Source organism: Miscanthus floridulus, chromosome 11 (assembly GCF_019320115.1).
Source record: "Miscanthus floridulus cultivar M001 chromosome 11, ASM1932011v1, whole genome shotgun sequence".
Classification (NCBI taxonomy): Eukaryota; Viridiplantae; Streptophyta; class Magnoliopsida; order Poales; family Poaceae; genus Miscanthus; species Miscanthus floridulus.
Genome location: NC_089590.1, coordinates 88,630,205 through 88,646,051, shown reverse-complemented (window position 1 = coordinate 88,646,051; position 15,847 = coordinate 88,630,205). Strand labels below are relative to the sequence as shown.

At 44.9% G+C, this 15,847-nt stretch overlaps 1 long non-coding RNA gene and 1 pseudogene across 4 annotated transcripts; one reads left to right on the top strand and one right to left on the bottom strand.

Annotated features, from left to right (window-relative positions):
• Positions 1-4,642: 4,642 nt before the first annotated feature.
• Positions 4,643-8,698, top strand: LOC136492395 (G-type lectin S-receptor-like serine/threonine-protein kinase B120; annotated as a pseudogene).
• A 972-nt stretch (positions 8,699-9,670) lies between these two features.
• Positions 9,671-15,274, bottom strand: LOC136491536 (uncharacterized). Of its 4 annotated transcripts, none has more exons than XR_010768078.1 (5): positions 14,190-15,274; positions 13,982-14,034; positions 12,670-12,750; positions 12,489-12,581; positions 9,671-9,803 (listed from the first exon to the last, which is right to left on the bottom strand). It is a non-coding gene; the product is annotated as an uncharacterized lncRNA (long non-coding RNA). The 4 variants fall into 4 exon arrangements; XR_010768079.1 differs by lacking the exon at positions 9,671-9,803 and adding an exon at positions 12,011-12,197 and having other exon boundaries at positions 12,443-12,581; XR_010768077.1 differs by lacking the exon at positions 9,671-9,803 and adding an exon at positions 12,040-12,197.
• Between the last annotated feature and the right edge of the window lie 573 nt (positions 15,275-15,847).

The window sequence follows — 15,847 nt, the reverse complement described above, 5'->3', positions numbered from 1 at the left end:
TCATCTTTCAAGTGGTATTTTTTATTCTAAAATCAATGTGCATGTTTCCTTCAAGTATTTTATACTTGTGTGCACAAATTTAGGGGGAAGTTACTCTACAAGTTGGATGCTTTGAGACTAACACCTCTTCTAGCTTATCATGTGTAGTAGTCTCATTGCAAGGAAAATGGAGTCCCCAGAGTTAAGCATCATACTTCAAATATCCACCACCGGTTGCAAGTGGTAGAAATCAAATTGATTTCTACATGTGGTATTTCTAAACCAATATCATCATGCTGATTAAATTTTGATATTTATATGCTTTCTCCATGCATTATATAGATTAAATTCCCTTGTGCAATACTTTGCCAATTATGCATATGCTTTGCCTTATATCATATGTATGCATACATTTAGGGGGAGCTTAGTCTATATAATGTGAGAGTCAAATTTTATGATCTATTTCTCTCTACACTCAAAGGATCACAAAGTTTGACCCTCCCTTGTGCTACTAATGTCTTCCTTTTTGATGTTTTGATTCCAAAGGGGGAGAATTTAGAGGACCAAAATCAATCATTAATTTGTAGTAATGGTCCAAGAAAGAGAGGATAGTGGATTATGGATTAGCCTATGTAATGGGGAGAATTTGTAGGAAGCAAGGCTTAAATCCATAATACCACATGGGGACATTTGCAAAGGCAAGATGAGTTTTTATGTAGTCTTACAAGTAGTATCTTTTAGCATCATATAATCTTGCCCCTTGCATTGCATCCTAGCAAGTAGATAGGTTTTAAATTCAAAATTTATATTATTTGCTTGCTTTGGTCGTGTTGTCATCAATCACCAAAAAGAGGGAGATTGTAAGGAAAATGGACCCTAGGCCCATTTACTTTGAATTTTGGTGTTTGATGACCAACACAGCCAAATTGGACTAATGAATTTGCAAGTGATTGTTTTGTAGTTCAATAGGATGCAAGACGTGACTTGGACAAAAGCGACGTGATGATCCGATGATCAACACCTCAAGCAAGACCTTAGGAGCACAAGAGAAGACCTAAGATATCAAGCAAAGTCCAAGTATGAAGACAGGGACCAAGCCGCACGCAAGATCGTGAAGAAATGAGCTCACAGCAGCGATCGGACGCTGGATCGGACGCTGATGGAAAGCGACCGGATGCTCCTATCAGAGGCTCGGCAATAGTAGCAGCGACTGGACGCTGGCGGCAAACCGATCGGACGCAGGACAACAACGTCCGATCGAGTACAGAGAGGTTCCAGAGTGGCAAAATTATGACTGGACGCGTCCGGTGGCATGTGACCGGATGCTGGCAGCGTCCGACCAGTTGTTCGTGGCTCCAACGGTCGAGACGACCGAACGCGTCCGATCAGGACGACTCCAGCATCCGGTCAGTAGCAGAAAAGCGGGATTTCGTCCCCAACGGCTACTTTCTCAGTGGGGCTTATAAATTGACCCCCAACCGGCCATTTGAGTTAAGTGGAGCTGAGGAAACATACCAAGGGTGTTGATACATCATTTTAGTGATCTCCACTTGCATAGTGCTTAGTGTTTTATTAGGTGATTAGCGTAGGTGCTTTGTGAAGTGCTTAGGTTGATTAGACCACCGCTTATGCGCTTGCTCTAGGTTTAGGCCTAGTGTTCAGTGAGGTTTGCATATCTCTTGTCACTCAGTGCTTGCGTGCACCATTGTTGTACATTGGAGGGGCTTGTAGTCTTGCGAGATCACACCAACCGCGTTTGTGGTGTGGCCGCCACTATGTACCGGAGGGAACAAGGCCCGCGGCGTTTTGGCCTGAAGCTGGATAGTGAAGACGGCGGGGAGCATCCGTGAGAGGCTTACCGGAAGGCACGTCGGAGACCCACTTGTGCGTTGGGAAGGCCCAAGGCTATCCACGGAGTTACCCGACCGGGAGCTTGGCCCTTGCGAGGGATTCTTTACGAGGGGCTCCAACGATGACTAGGGGGAAGCTTGCGCGCTTCTCGATACCTCAGTAAAAATACCAGAGTCATCGACGGGAGTTTGCATATCTCTACCTTGTTCTTTAGCTTCCGCATTTACATTATTTGTATTACTCCTTTTGCGGTAGAGATAGCAACACACTAGCAAAACCATAGTAGCACATTTAGATAGTTTATCTATTGCATATATTTTGCTAGGATTAGAAAAGAGGCTATAGTTTAGAGTTAGAATTTTAAGTTGCCTAATTCACCCCTCCTCTTAGGCGTCACGGTCCCCTACATACCTTTCCCACTTGGTAGCCTCTGCCCTATGCGTTCAATGAGCGGTTGCACATGGACCTTCTGCAGGGATCTTGTATGGAGCTGTAGTCCCAAGTAGCAGCATGGGAAGGATTCTCTTGCCCCTGCAAAGGAGGCTAACACATGGTCTAGATCGATGTCTTGGCATCTGATCGGGTGGATGGAACTCTTTTGCAGATTTATATGTAAGCCTGAGAGCCTACCAAATTCTTGGAGGATAGTCATGATGGAGTCCAAGTCGCCCTTGATTGGGTCAATGAAGATAGCCGCATTGTCAGCATACATGGAGGTCCTCCACCTGGCCATAGATAAAGGAAGAGCAGAGAGGACGCCTTGCTATGTTGCCATGTCTAGCAGGCGTTGAAGTGGGTCCATAGCGAGAATGAACAACATGGGCGATAGAGGGTCGCCCTATCGAACCCCTCTGTTGTGACTGAAAGCTAGGCCCTGTTGTCCATTTAGCAGCACTCTTGACGACATCGTGCGGAAATGGATCGATACCCACTCCCGCCAGCGTGGTCCGAACCCTAAGGCCTGCAATACCTCCAGAAGGTAGCTCTAGCTGACCATATCGAAGGCCTTGTGTATGTCAAGTTTTAGGAACAGTGTGGGCAGCTTCATCTTTTGCATTGCCCGTACTGTGTTTTGAACATATAGGAAGTTGTCGTGGATGCTCCTCCTTTTGATGAATGCGCTTTGGGATTTCGAAACTAAGGCGTCCACAGCGGCGCTAACCTGTTTGCAAGTAACTTGGCAAAAATCTTCGCTATGCTATGAATGAGACTGATTGGGCGAAAATCTGTAACTCACAAGGCATCCCTTTTCTTTTGGGAGTAGGATAATGTTTGACGTATTTAGGAGCTCAAAGCCTTGGGAGTTTAGCATGTACAAGTTGTTCACCGCAGTAGTAACATCATCGTTGATGATGTCCCTGCAGGCTTTGAAGAAGGCACCCGTCAAACCATCTGGGCCCAGCGCCTTGTCGGGTGGCATGGACTTTATTGTCTCTTTGATCTCATCTTGCGTGAACGGGGTCTCGAGAGCCGATAAATCCCTTGGGACATAATCGAGTGCCGACCAGTTGAACGTTACTGGCCTCGGTGTATGTGAGCCTAGGTGTGCTGAAAAGTAACCCGTGATGATTTTTCTTTGTCATTGTGTGTAGTCGCCACCCTCCTATCTGTGTGCGGACAATGGATATAATTCTTCCTCAATCTTGTGCTGGCCCGAATGTGGAAGAATTTTGTATTTGCATCTCCGCTGTGGATGTATGTGAGCCGAGCCCGTTGTTTAATCCTTGACTTTTCAATGGCAGCTAAGCCGGTGCTTCTAATTTTTAGACGCCGGCGCAGGTCAAGCTCCTGCTATGTGAGTGTCCTAAATTCCTGTGCCGCCTCAAGCTGTAGCAGCACCTCTTTGACGATGGCCAGCTGCAACCATGTGTCCCCAACCTTCTCCCTGTGCCACCGCTTAAGGCCTTTGGCCACTCGTGCTAATTTTGTGTGCAACCATTTCATGGGTAACAAAGACTGCACAGGTTTACTCCAGACTTGTTCCACCAAGTCCCTGAAACCATCCATCTTGACCCAAAATTTTTTGAAGCGGAAGGTCCGGTTGTGGCAGTGCTCGAGTTCTCCTTGCAGGAGTAGCGGGGTGTGGTCGGGCATGAGAGAAGGCAAGGAGTGGAGAAAGCATGTCGGGAAGGTTAATTCCCAATCAGTGGTGCAAAATAATCTGTCAATTCTTGTTAATGTCGGAATTTCTTGCTCGTTGCTCCAAGTGAAACGACGTCCGTTGAGGCCTATCTCTTTTAGGTTCAGGTCGTTGATGACCGCTTTGAAGGAGGCCATGAGACGATGGTTTAGACTGGAGTTGTTTTTGTCTTCTGCTTGGTAGATGAGATTAAAATCTCCAAGGATGAGCCATCTCCCATAGGCCGGGCAAGGAATAGCTGCAAGCTCCTATAGAAATTGTAATTTTTCGGCGTCTCCCTGTGGGCCATAGACAACCGTTATTTGCCATTTGGTTCCATCTGCCCTCATAATGACTGTTGCGGTCACTGCATGTGTAGATAAATGTTGGTCGGAGAACCGGAAGTAATCCTCATTGACCGCAATAAGAAGGCCGCCTCGTGTCTGAGTGGCTGGTAGTACAGCAAAAGTGTTGGCGAACTTAGTCCCAACAGTACGTCTGACAACACCTTGATCCAAATTTTGTATCTTCGTCTCCTGCAAACATACGATGGTGGAGGCCGTGTCTCTTACCAGCAGACTCACAGCATCTTGTCTCGCCACGTCGTTAAGACCTCTCACGTTCCAGCAGAGAATATTACAGTTGCGTTGTGACATGGGAGCTGGCTGTGAACCCATTGGATAGCAGCTGGACATGGAGACACCACGAGTTCTAGGCCTGGGAGGAGGCGGCTGCCGCGCCACCGTCGAGGCCACACAAGGCCGTCATCGCCTTGATCACCGGCTCCGAGAGCGGCCCACTGAAGAGTCTGAAGTAGTTAAGCAGCATGTCATCCGTCGAGTCTCCTTCCTCCTCCATGACGCCGAGCTTCTTCATGGGCACTTGGCGAGCCTTTGCGTGTGCGTCTCCTCGGGGCCACGACGAAGTCGCGATGCGGACGCGCTTTTGCGTCGCGGTGCTGAGGTGTTTTTCCCCTTCCGTGCTGGCCTAGGTCGATGCCGAGGGGCTTGGAGCAGCGGTGCCGGCGTCGGCTGCGTGATCTGGTCAATGAAGGTCGCCGTCGCTTCCTACTGCGCCGGCTGGACCGCCGGTGCGTTCTGCTGCGCGCTCTGCCTGCGTGGATGGCGTCTAGCGTAGACGCATCCTGGGCGAAATCTTCTGTGTCGCGCCGAGCAGACCCTAGGCACTCCCTGGCTGTGGCCGGTGTGGGGGGAGGGACTTGGCGTTGCAGGGGGTGCGGCTAGAGGCAGCACCGGCTCACCGTGTTCCTGGCTATCGGCAGTGTTTCCAGCCTGTGTCTGTGAAGCAATGGGGGCTCAGGGGAAGCAAATGCAGAGTCGAACAGTGGAGCCAGGCACGAAACTGGTGGTGGCGATCTGCTATCGTTGTCTCTTCCGCTGCCGCGTTGCCCGCTCGGATGTTCCCGGGTGCGCCCGCGACGACCGCTCGATGAATCCGGAGGTGCCCCGAGAGGGGTCGCCGCTTCCTGGGTGGGGGGGGGGGGGGGGGGGGGGGGGGGGGGCGCGTCCATGCTGGCTGGATGGTGGGGATGAGCCGGGTCCGTCGGAGTGGGCTGCGTGCGCCCCGTGCCCAAGTCGGAGCGCGCACGTCGTGATGGCGAGGGTGAGTTGAGGCGCCCTTGGCTCTCGATGCCATCAGGTCCTGGCGATGACGAACGTTGAATGTTCCGGCGTCGACCGTCGGGTGCCAACGACTTGTCCCGCCGTCTGTGACGCGATTCGGAGCGCTCCCTCTCCCTTGCCTGGCCCGGGTCACGAGGGAGACTCTGGAACAGACTGGATGCCCAGTTGTCACCACAGCCTTCGCGGCGTCCACGTCGAACGTCGTCGTTGTCGTCATCGCGGCGGCGCCATGGCTTGGAATCCGGGGGTGGAAGGACATGGCGGCCACGCGGTTGGAAGGGGACTTTGCCGTATTTCCGTTTCTCTCTTTTTACTGATAATGCGGTGTCTGGTATCTCCATCGTCATGTACCAAGAGATGATCAACACAGGGGACGAGTTATACTATACGTACACAGTCTCTGGCCACCCTACGTACGCATTTCTTTTGAATACACAGGCAAGGCGGGTCTCCTGATTTAGAACAGCACCACGTCGTCATGGGCAGTCATTTCTGAGCGTCCTGATACTGACTGCGAGCTCTATGCTTCTTGTGGTCCGTTCGGCTATTGCGACCACACAGAGGCAGTCCCAACCTGCCGGTGCCTTGATGGGTTTGAGCTCCTGGACAGTCTCAATTTCTCTAGAGGAGGCCGGAGAAAGGAAGCGCTAAAATGTGGAAACAAAGACTATTTCATCACCATGCCTAATATGAAGGTACCTGACAAGTTCTTGCACATTAGGAATAGAAGCTTCGATCAGTGTGCAGCCGAGTGTACTCTAAACTGCTCGTGTGCGGCATACTCCTATGCCAACCTAAGCAATGTTGGTACTACGGGTGACACGTCGAGGTGTTTGGTCTGGACTGATGATCTCATCGACATGGAGAAGGCCAGCTTTTTAGACAACTTAATGTACATCCGTCTTGGCCAATCTCCTGGTACGCACATTCCTAACACCTCATCCTCCTTTCCCAGGAATAACATTTGTGTTCAATACTTGAATGTAACAATGCCGTCGCCACTCTCTAAGGCTTGTTTGTAAGATCCGAGATTGTTCAAAAACAGTTAAAAGGATTTAGTTCAAATTTGTGCAAGCTCTAGATGGACTTTGAAACTTAACTTGATTTGGCATCAAATAAGCCATCACACCACCATAGCATATCTCTTACTTTGTGCTGGTTTTGAGTTTTGACGCCACCTAAAAGCAGCAACAAAAAAGAAAGAAGAACACGTTTAACAACAACCATTCACTTTTGATGTTTGCAACAGCAAACTACGTATGAGCAGTCAACCTGACTGAACGCCATGAGATGAAAAGTCCAATCAGTAACATCTGTAATTGTTTAACTGGTAATTAGGTTCTTGAATATTCATAGGTCTGTCTTTATTAGAGGTGCAGTATTCAAAGATCAGTCATGGAACACTTTGCAGTAAAGTCATACAATTGCAACCTACACTTGATGATGCATTAACTTCTAACAGGATAGTTTTCTTGTACAGTTCATAAGAAGAGCACTTTGCTGAAAATTTTACTCCCAAACATAGCATGTCTGCTGCTACTCACACTCGCAGCCCTTGTCTGGACATGTAAAAGCAGAGGTATGAAAAAAAAGAGCCCTCATTTTCAGAAAGCACTGTCAATGTGCAGATGTTCAAGGAACAAAAGGGGATCCATTGATGTTTCTACCACTACAGGCAAACTGCGAAAGAAGAGAGTCCAGAACAGAACAATGCTAGAATATTTGAGTTCTACAGATGAATCGGGGGGCAAGAACATAGAGTTCCCATTTATTAGCTTTGAAAACATTGTCACAGCAACAGACAATTTCTCTCATTGCAATATGATTGGGAAAGGAGGTTTTGGCAAAGTATACAAGGTACTCTATAGTGAAAAGTTTCGCCTTAAAATTTACATTACTGAAAATAAAATTCTCATTCTGAATTATGTGATCATGTAGGGACTGTTGGAAGGTACTAATGAAGTAGCTGTCAAGAGACTTAGTAAGAGTTCTGGGCAAGGTGCCGAAGAGTTCAGAAATGAAGTAGTCTTGATTGCAAAGTTGCAGCACAAGAACCTAGTTAGGCTTCTCGGTTGTTGTATTCACAAAGACGAGAAGCTGTTGGTTTATGAATATATGCCCAACAAAAGCTTGGATTACTTTCTCTTCAGTATATTCACTTTCAAAATTTTAATACTGTTGGTCAAACCCAATAAATAAATTACAACATTTATTGCCTTGTGATATGCCTCATGTCCTGTTCTTATCAGATTCTGCAAGAAAATCAATGCTTCAGTGGCCAACAAGGTTCAAAATAATCAAAGGGATAGCATGAGGAATTATGTATTTGCATCAGGACTCTAGATTAACTATAATCCATAGAGATCTCAAAGCAATCAACATTTTGTTAGATAAAGAGATGAGCCCTAAGATATCAGATTTTGGCATGGCTATAGGATATTCTGTGGCGACCAGCATCAAGCAAATACAAACCGAGTTGTTGGGACATAGTAAGTAATTCATGCCCCTACCAATTCTTCAGATGGAATTTACATTTCTGACACTTTGTTTAGAGCCCGCTTACCTAAATAACCGGTGAATCCTTACACAGTGGCTATATGTCACCTGAATATGCAATGGAAGGTGCATTTTCAGTCAAGTCAGACACCTATAGCTTTGGTGTTCTACTGTTGGAAATTGTGAGTGGAATCAAGATGAGTTCACCAAACCATATGATGGACGTATTGGTGGATGCACCTAATCCAGCATCTACTATATACTCACTGAATTATATTACCTGATAAAAGATTTCATATATGTTCAGGCATGGAACCTATGGAAGGATGACAGGATAGAAGATTTGGTGGACTCATCTGTTAAAGAGAATTGTCCTCTCGATGAAGTTTCACGATGCATCCATATAGGACTTTTGTGTGTTCAAGACAGTCCAAACTGTAGGCCACTAATGTCAGCAATTGTGTTCATGCCGGAGAACAAAACCACTGCATTCCTAATACCAATACAACCTGTGTATTTTGCACGTAGGGATCCCAGACCTGAAAATGCTGCCGATGATAGGGTATTATCCGTGAATGACCTGAGCCTCACGGCGCTAGAGGCTCGTTAGATAACGTTGTTCCGGAAACTCCGCTTGAAAATTGTTATAGAAAAATGGAACTTTTAGTACAAGTGAATACAGCAATTTGCAACAAGTGAATTTTTGCACGTGGTTGAGACGTATGTAAGCTTATTATATATGAAACTAAGATTTTTATTTGGTTCCTAAATGTAACACCCTAAAAATCTAATGTCAGAAACTAGGTTATATTTATTTGTTTATGTATTTTTGTGTGCATTAAACATAAGGAAAATAATTTTTAAAAAAATTAAAATCAACTATAAGATTAGAAACATGTTTATTTATGTATTGCATGCTGCTGCATTGAGTTTTTGTGATGACTAATTTCAGGAGGATTCAAACTCTGGCTTGAATTCAGTTTTGTTTTTAGCTTTTTGGTTAAACTAGGTAGCGTGCCCGTGCGTTGCTACGGGATAGCTAACATTTTGTACTAAAAATCCACGGATTGCACGATAAGATAATAATACTATAAAAATAAAATACCAACGTTAAAGTGATATTTAATTCAAAAAGCAAAGTTTATGAATTTAACACAGTCACGGAGTGCGCGGCGTCGCAGGCTTACAAACTCTACTTTATAAACATTTTCTGTGATGCGGCTAAGATAATGTATTATATTGACAGAAAGAAATCTCCGATATCCATTTCTTTCGTGCTCACAAACTAATGACCCTGGTGCAACAAAGGAAAATACAAAGGAGCTATCCTCCTGAATGCGCGGAACCAACGCCACTACGATCGTGCCATCCCACGACCACTGGTATGGTGTTATTTAGCACTATTGTTCATTATTATCGCTAACTTGCTTTGTTGGTTTTATTCAAGTAATTTATGTTTGTAATTATGCAGGTGCTAATTCAGTTGATCCCACATTGGCACATGAGAAAAGTGAAGAAAGTCGACAAAACTCATGGTTTTGAGAACATACACGTGTAATAGTTATGAATGGTTACAAAACGAAATATTATGAACAAAACACTCAAAGTGTCATTTTTATAACAATAATATAACACATGTTCAATTTTCTTTATACCATCACACAAGTGTATATACAACATCTCCGTGTAGAGTCTGATAAACCATTTAAAAATACCTAGCAACAGCAACAGCAAAAATATGGTATTAGTGAGATATTATTTGTACAATATAAATTGAATGGAAAAAATGCATTGTATACGTTAGTAATGTTCTGTTACCTCGCCTATGGCGTTAGAATCTCCTTAAATACAATATTCTTCGTGAAAGTTCCATCCGTTATTGGGGTTTTCTTATCCTTATCTTTTTTTATTTGATGCATTCTTATTTTTTTCCATCAGCGTTCTTTTTAGCATTTTTCTTCTCTATCTTTTTGGCCTCCTCTTGTGCCTCCGCATCAGGCGGAATGGCAAGGATCTTAATATTGGTTCTTGACATGGCTCTAGACATCGCAACATACAACTGACCGTGAGAGAACACGGATGTGGGTAGGTACACACCCACGTTCGGGATAGTTTGGCCCTGTGACTTGTTGACCGTCATGGCAAAGCTTAGCCTGATAAGAAACTGTTTCCTCTTAAACAGGAACGGGAACATCTCATCATCAGACGGACATAGCGGTATTTGAGGAAGGAATACCCACTTCCCAGCATGCTGCCCCACCATGATTTCCGCGTCGATTGTATTTCTTCGGAACCCCCGCACCACCAGCCTTGTACCGTTGCATAGGCCATTGGCAGGGTCAATATTCCTAAACAATATGACAAGACACCCGAGCTTGAGCTTCAAGACGTGTGGAGGGCAGGAGGACCAAGCAATGTTTATGGCATTGTCAAGCATCTGGATGTTGCTCCTCCTGTTCAGTACCTCAGCCTTTCTTGTTCCTAGTCTGTACACTCTAAGCATTGCATTCGGGGATGTGTTTGGAGCAAGGCACCTCCTGTACGGTGAGAAGTCCCTAGATGCGATAACAAGAGTTAACGACTTGGTTTTGGTTGGGTTGGGGCATCTAGTTGGTTATCCCATCGCTTCTGCGTCCGGTGAGGATGCAGATATGTCAATTCTCGCTTTTGCCGTCATGTTTGTACATCTCATATCTTAATTTCTATACATGGTAAACCCTCTGGTTGGTTGTTTCAGTTGGTGCGCTGCGGGGCTTATTGACAAACAATTTGGTTGCACTACAAGGGTCCTGCCCGAATTGTGGTGAGCAGGTTAGGTTCAGTTCTAGTAGTAATGTAATGATACTAATCAGTTGTCATTCTGCTTATCATTTATTCGTAATCATCTGGTGATCTGAGAAACTTGAGCATGTTGATGCCATGTATTTGCATTTGTCAAGACTGATAAATCCGTTCGAGCACCTCATAGAGCAGAATGTCATGTCTGTGAGTGCCCTTTGGAGTACCGCACGAAAATTGAGGTACACGGAACACCTGTATTTTCATGCTACTTTGCAATATCAAAATGTCGGCAAAAAAAAAAGAAGTCAAATTATGATTTTCGGATGGCAATGCATGCAAAACAACACAATTTCCTTTTTCAGAGTACAATGACATCTGCTGATCTGCACCAAGATTGTGTTGTATATAAAAAAAATCTGCCACCCCTTAGCATTGTACATGTTCAGCTCCTTAACTGTGACACATTTCGCATTCAAAACCAATGCTGCAATGCACTAATGAATCACATGTGCTTAATAAAGTTATTTATTATTTATGGGCTCGATTCCAGATTTTAATAGGGTTCACAAGTGGGTGAATTCACTATAGATTTTTTTCCCACTACAGAATATGGCATCTTAGTTTTTCCCCTTTGTCATGGTGTTCTGCAGAAATCTTTGTCAGGGCCTAGAAGAAGTTGGGTCTACGGTCGGGTTTATCTAGTGAAGCAAGGGCATCCTAGGAAACGGAAATGGATAAATGACTAAAATTCTAATTGCAGCTGATGAAGAAAGTTTAGATAATCTGATGAGATGGAGCCCTTCTGATCGACTGAAACATTTTTCAGATGCCACTCTTATTGATCAGAAGGGCTTACTGTGTACGAATCATTTTAAAGATTTGATCAAGCCAAGTGTTTTGTAAAACAGATACATTCCTTTCTGAGATGTGTCCATACGCTGCAGATGAACCCATGCTGCATTATATTCTTTTCTATTTTCTGTGTTTAGATAAACCCATAGTACAACAATTTGGATAAAGAACTGCTCAAGAGGTTATGAAAGTGTCATTGCTATCAGGAGGGAGGGTCACTGAAAGGCCGACACTCTGCACCAAACATGCATAATCATTTGATCGAAGATGTGCGTTAATTAATTTATCATGGATAACTCAGCATGTATCCAAACTTGTTCAAATGTGATGTACAAGTATATGTATGAAGTTTTCAGGGTTAATATATGTTCTCAGATTCATTTACCGGAATCTGGAACCTGTCTTGATGTCTAATAACACTTGATCAATTGCATCGCGCCATCTTTCTTTCATATAGAATGAGTCATTTCATTAACCTACAATAGCAAGCTAATACTGAAATAGCAAACAACATCCGGTATGTTCATGCCAAATGTGTTGAGGTGCGCAAAAAGTCTCGGTACAGCCGGGACAGAATAGTGGATTAGAAAATGAAATGAAATGAATCAAAAGGAAAAAAAATTGAACACAGTTTGGTCTCCTAGCAGAGTTCCTTTTTCCCAAGCGCAAGTGGGACTTGTGACAGGGTAAGAGGTAAATCAGGTTTCTATCAGATCATTACCTATAAGATTGTAGGGAAATTCTGAATATGTGGTTGTTTGGCTGACCTGTTGGCTCGCTGAATAGCAGAGGCAAAATTCTTCTGAAAACTGGATGAATTTGATTACGGATGAAGCTGCATCCCAAGTGTGCATCTTCATCTATGACAGTGGCAGGCGAATAGCATAGTTTATAGGTAGGTTACGAAATAAGCAAAATATTAGTGGATCGAGGAGGAATATCAATCACCTAGGATTAGAAGGTGTATAAGGAGAAATCTAGCTGAAGGCCTATGGCTCAGGCCGTTGCCGGAACTGGACACCTTGTCACCTGAAAAAAGGAAAACATAGTACACACTCGATAATTTAGAATTTTTTTTTAAAAAAAATTGTGTTACCACCGAATATATTCTATGGACTAATCATTCAATGTGTTGCAAGATAAAACCCAGATAACCAAGTTTTGAAATACACACCATCTTCAGTACAATATAAGGTAAACTTACAGCTTAAAATCTGAGATGGACTGAATGGGAGATAGATTCATGTCACTACAACTTCCAAATCAAAACATCCAAATCAAAACAAAAATGATAATAAGCTAAACTAATACTATTACATCTTTATTTTTCTCTCATCCTGGGTACCCACGACAACCTGAACAATCTCACCAACCATCTCCTAGTATTACCAAGCATAATTAAAAAAATCATCAAGCAATGAGATATGAAGGGAATTAGGGAATAAAAAATGCAATATACAGGATTGCAGCACAAGAACATCCACTTGATGAGCAATCCTTGCAAGCAATAGAACATCCAACAGGCTCGAAACATCCAACAAGCAATAGAACATCCACTCAACAAAAGTAGTAACAGAATAATTTTCAGTTACAGCTCATACTTGTTACTTTATGAACTTAGACAGAAAAAGGAAAAATGCATGAAGATGTTTGGAAATATTAAGGTTCCAGACCAATTTCATCGAGAAAAATAAGCAAAGTTTCAATAACAATTTGTTATTTCTGATCAGTTACAAGCTTATATGTGAGTCCTTTTCCCCTTGAAAAACAAATTGCCAGAATGGGTTTGCAGTTCAAGATCAGAAAAAAAAACCATTGCGTGATAGCAACAGATGTTTAGCAATTCCAATGGGTTCACTTTATGGTTTAACATGACTATTAGTAATGAACCCTCTAGTTGGCGGGGGTACACTGCTTGTGATAAAGGTTAAAGCAATAAGCAACAGAAAACCATCAAAGGTATTTGACATACCGGAGAACTAAAAGAAGGCATTTTTGCAAGCTCATAGGAGATGAATTTGACAAACGTTTAGTTTACGGTTCACAGTTCACATGGCACATAGTGGTGCCGTGACAAGCCTTATGTTCTTTGGGACCGGGCCTCAACACTCAAATTACAGAAGTATAAGCAAAGTCTGTGTCTGTCAGACAGTTTCTCCTTTGCTTGGAGTGGAAAGCAAGGATAGAAGCCACTTTGCTCTGATTAACCTAGAGCCGTAGGCTGTAGAGAAATTAAACTTAGACATGAAAAAACAATTACCTGCATTACTTCATGAGTGAAGTGTAGAAACAAAAGGAAGCATGTTGCCTTCTCTGCATAACAAATTTCAGTTAACTAACATCAATCCTAAGCTTTTTCAACTTGCTGAACCCAAAAGCACAATTTCTAGAAAAGTAAGCTAAGACAGTGACTTGTGTTGTAACTAAAAACCGGTAACCTCAATTCAATGCAACTATCAATGGATTACCTTTTAGTCCCAGATTTTTGAGCGTAGGTCAATTTGTATAGAGGAACGCTTCGTTTAAGTTTGTACCTTGCACAACAAAAGGAAATTCAAGAAGTGAAGTCACCGAGAGAAAAGAAGAAAAAAATATTAGGAAGCAAGGAAACTGAAATAGTACAGCATGAACATGAGCACAAGAAAAAAAAAATCTTGATCCAATGATAAAATCAGAAAGGCAAAGATGAGACCTCAGGTCCATCCATCCGCAGCCAGAAAAAATCTAGATAAATCAAATGGGAGTAGGATTAGGAAATGAAGCAAAACAAAAAAAAAAAAGTAGATAAGGACATGGCACTCCACATCTGAAGGCCTAAATGGCTAAATCTCTAGGTACATACACCAGATCCGTGAATTTGAATCGCAAATCAAATATAGAAACCCAAAATCGAAGGGGAAAATCCCAAAGTAGAGCAACCCATATATCAATCCATAAACCCTACGCAAGAAATCTGAAATGAGGCAGCCCACATCATTCCACGGCAATCACAGAATAGAGGTAGTTGCAGCGGGAAGGGCGGGTGGAGATGAGCAGATAGGCAAGGGCGAGGTCTAGCCAGGGAGCGACGTCGACAGCTCTGCTTCCACCGAGCTGAGCCGCTGCCGGCGGCGGCGAGGACGAGGCAGTTAGGGTTTCGTTGAACGGCCGCGGCGATGGTCACCGGCGGGCCACGCACCGCGTGCCGAGGGCGCCGCCGCTCCGGGAGAGAGAGGGAGAGGGAGGGAGAAGGAGAGAGAGAGAGGAGGGGGAGCCCTGAGGCAGGCACCGAGGACGGCGAGGGCAAGGGCGAGGAGGAGCCGCCTCCGCTGCTGGGTCGTTGCTCCGCCTTCCGCCGTCTGCTTCTGCTTCACGCACGCGGGGCGAGCTGCGGAGCTGGGGCGGCGTACGCGGGCGGACGGCGGTTCCGCGGGACGGGAGAGATAGCTCGCAGGGCGGGGCGAATCGTGCAAGGGGGATTTCCTTTTACACGACGCACGGTGTCGCAGGGAAGGGGCGGATCGCTCGTTTCCTTTTACACGACGTGCAGTGTCGCAGGGAAGGAGCGGACCGACAGAACGACGATTGTCGGTCTTACTTTCTTTCTTTTTAGGTAGGAGAAGAGAAACCTTAGCGTTCCTCTCCCACTCTCGATTAGCTTGTGGCCCGGCAGGCGCGCATGGGCCTAGTAGCGCCCAACCCATCCCTTCTCTGCTGCAGCCTAGCAGGCCTCAGCCCACTCCTCCCTTCTTCTTCGCACGCAAGCCCCAGAAGCCGACCAGGCCGGCCCGATAGCGCGGCCTAGTACACCGTAGTGGAGTGCCAGCTCTCCTATCCCTCTCTGCCTCTGCCAAACTGACCCCACACCCTGTCTTGCTGCCAGGAGGCCCGAGCCGTCAACCTCCCATCCATCTTCCTCGCGTCGTCGTAGAGTCGGACTCCACCAAAGGAAATCCCCGCTGTAATCCCGAGTTCCACGTTTTAAACCACATGGACTCAAGTTCAAAAAAAAAAAAAAAAACACATGGACTCGCATCATCAGCATCATGCTTTGCTCTAGGCATGTGAAAGTGAATAGGTGTGCTGGCCTGACTTGCGCGGCAGCGACAAGTTTCCCGCCTAGGCCTAGCGTCCTATGCCCCGTTTA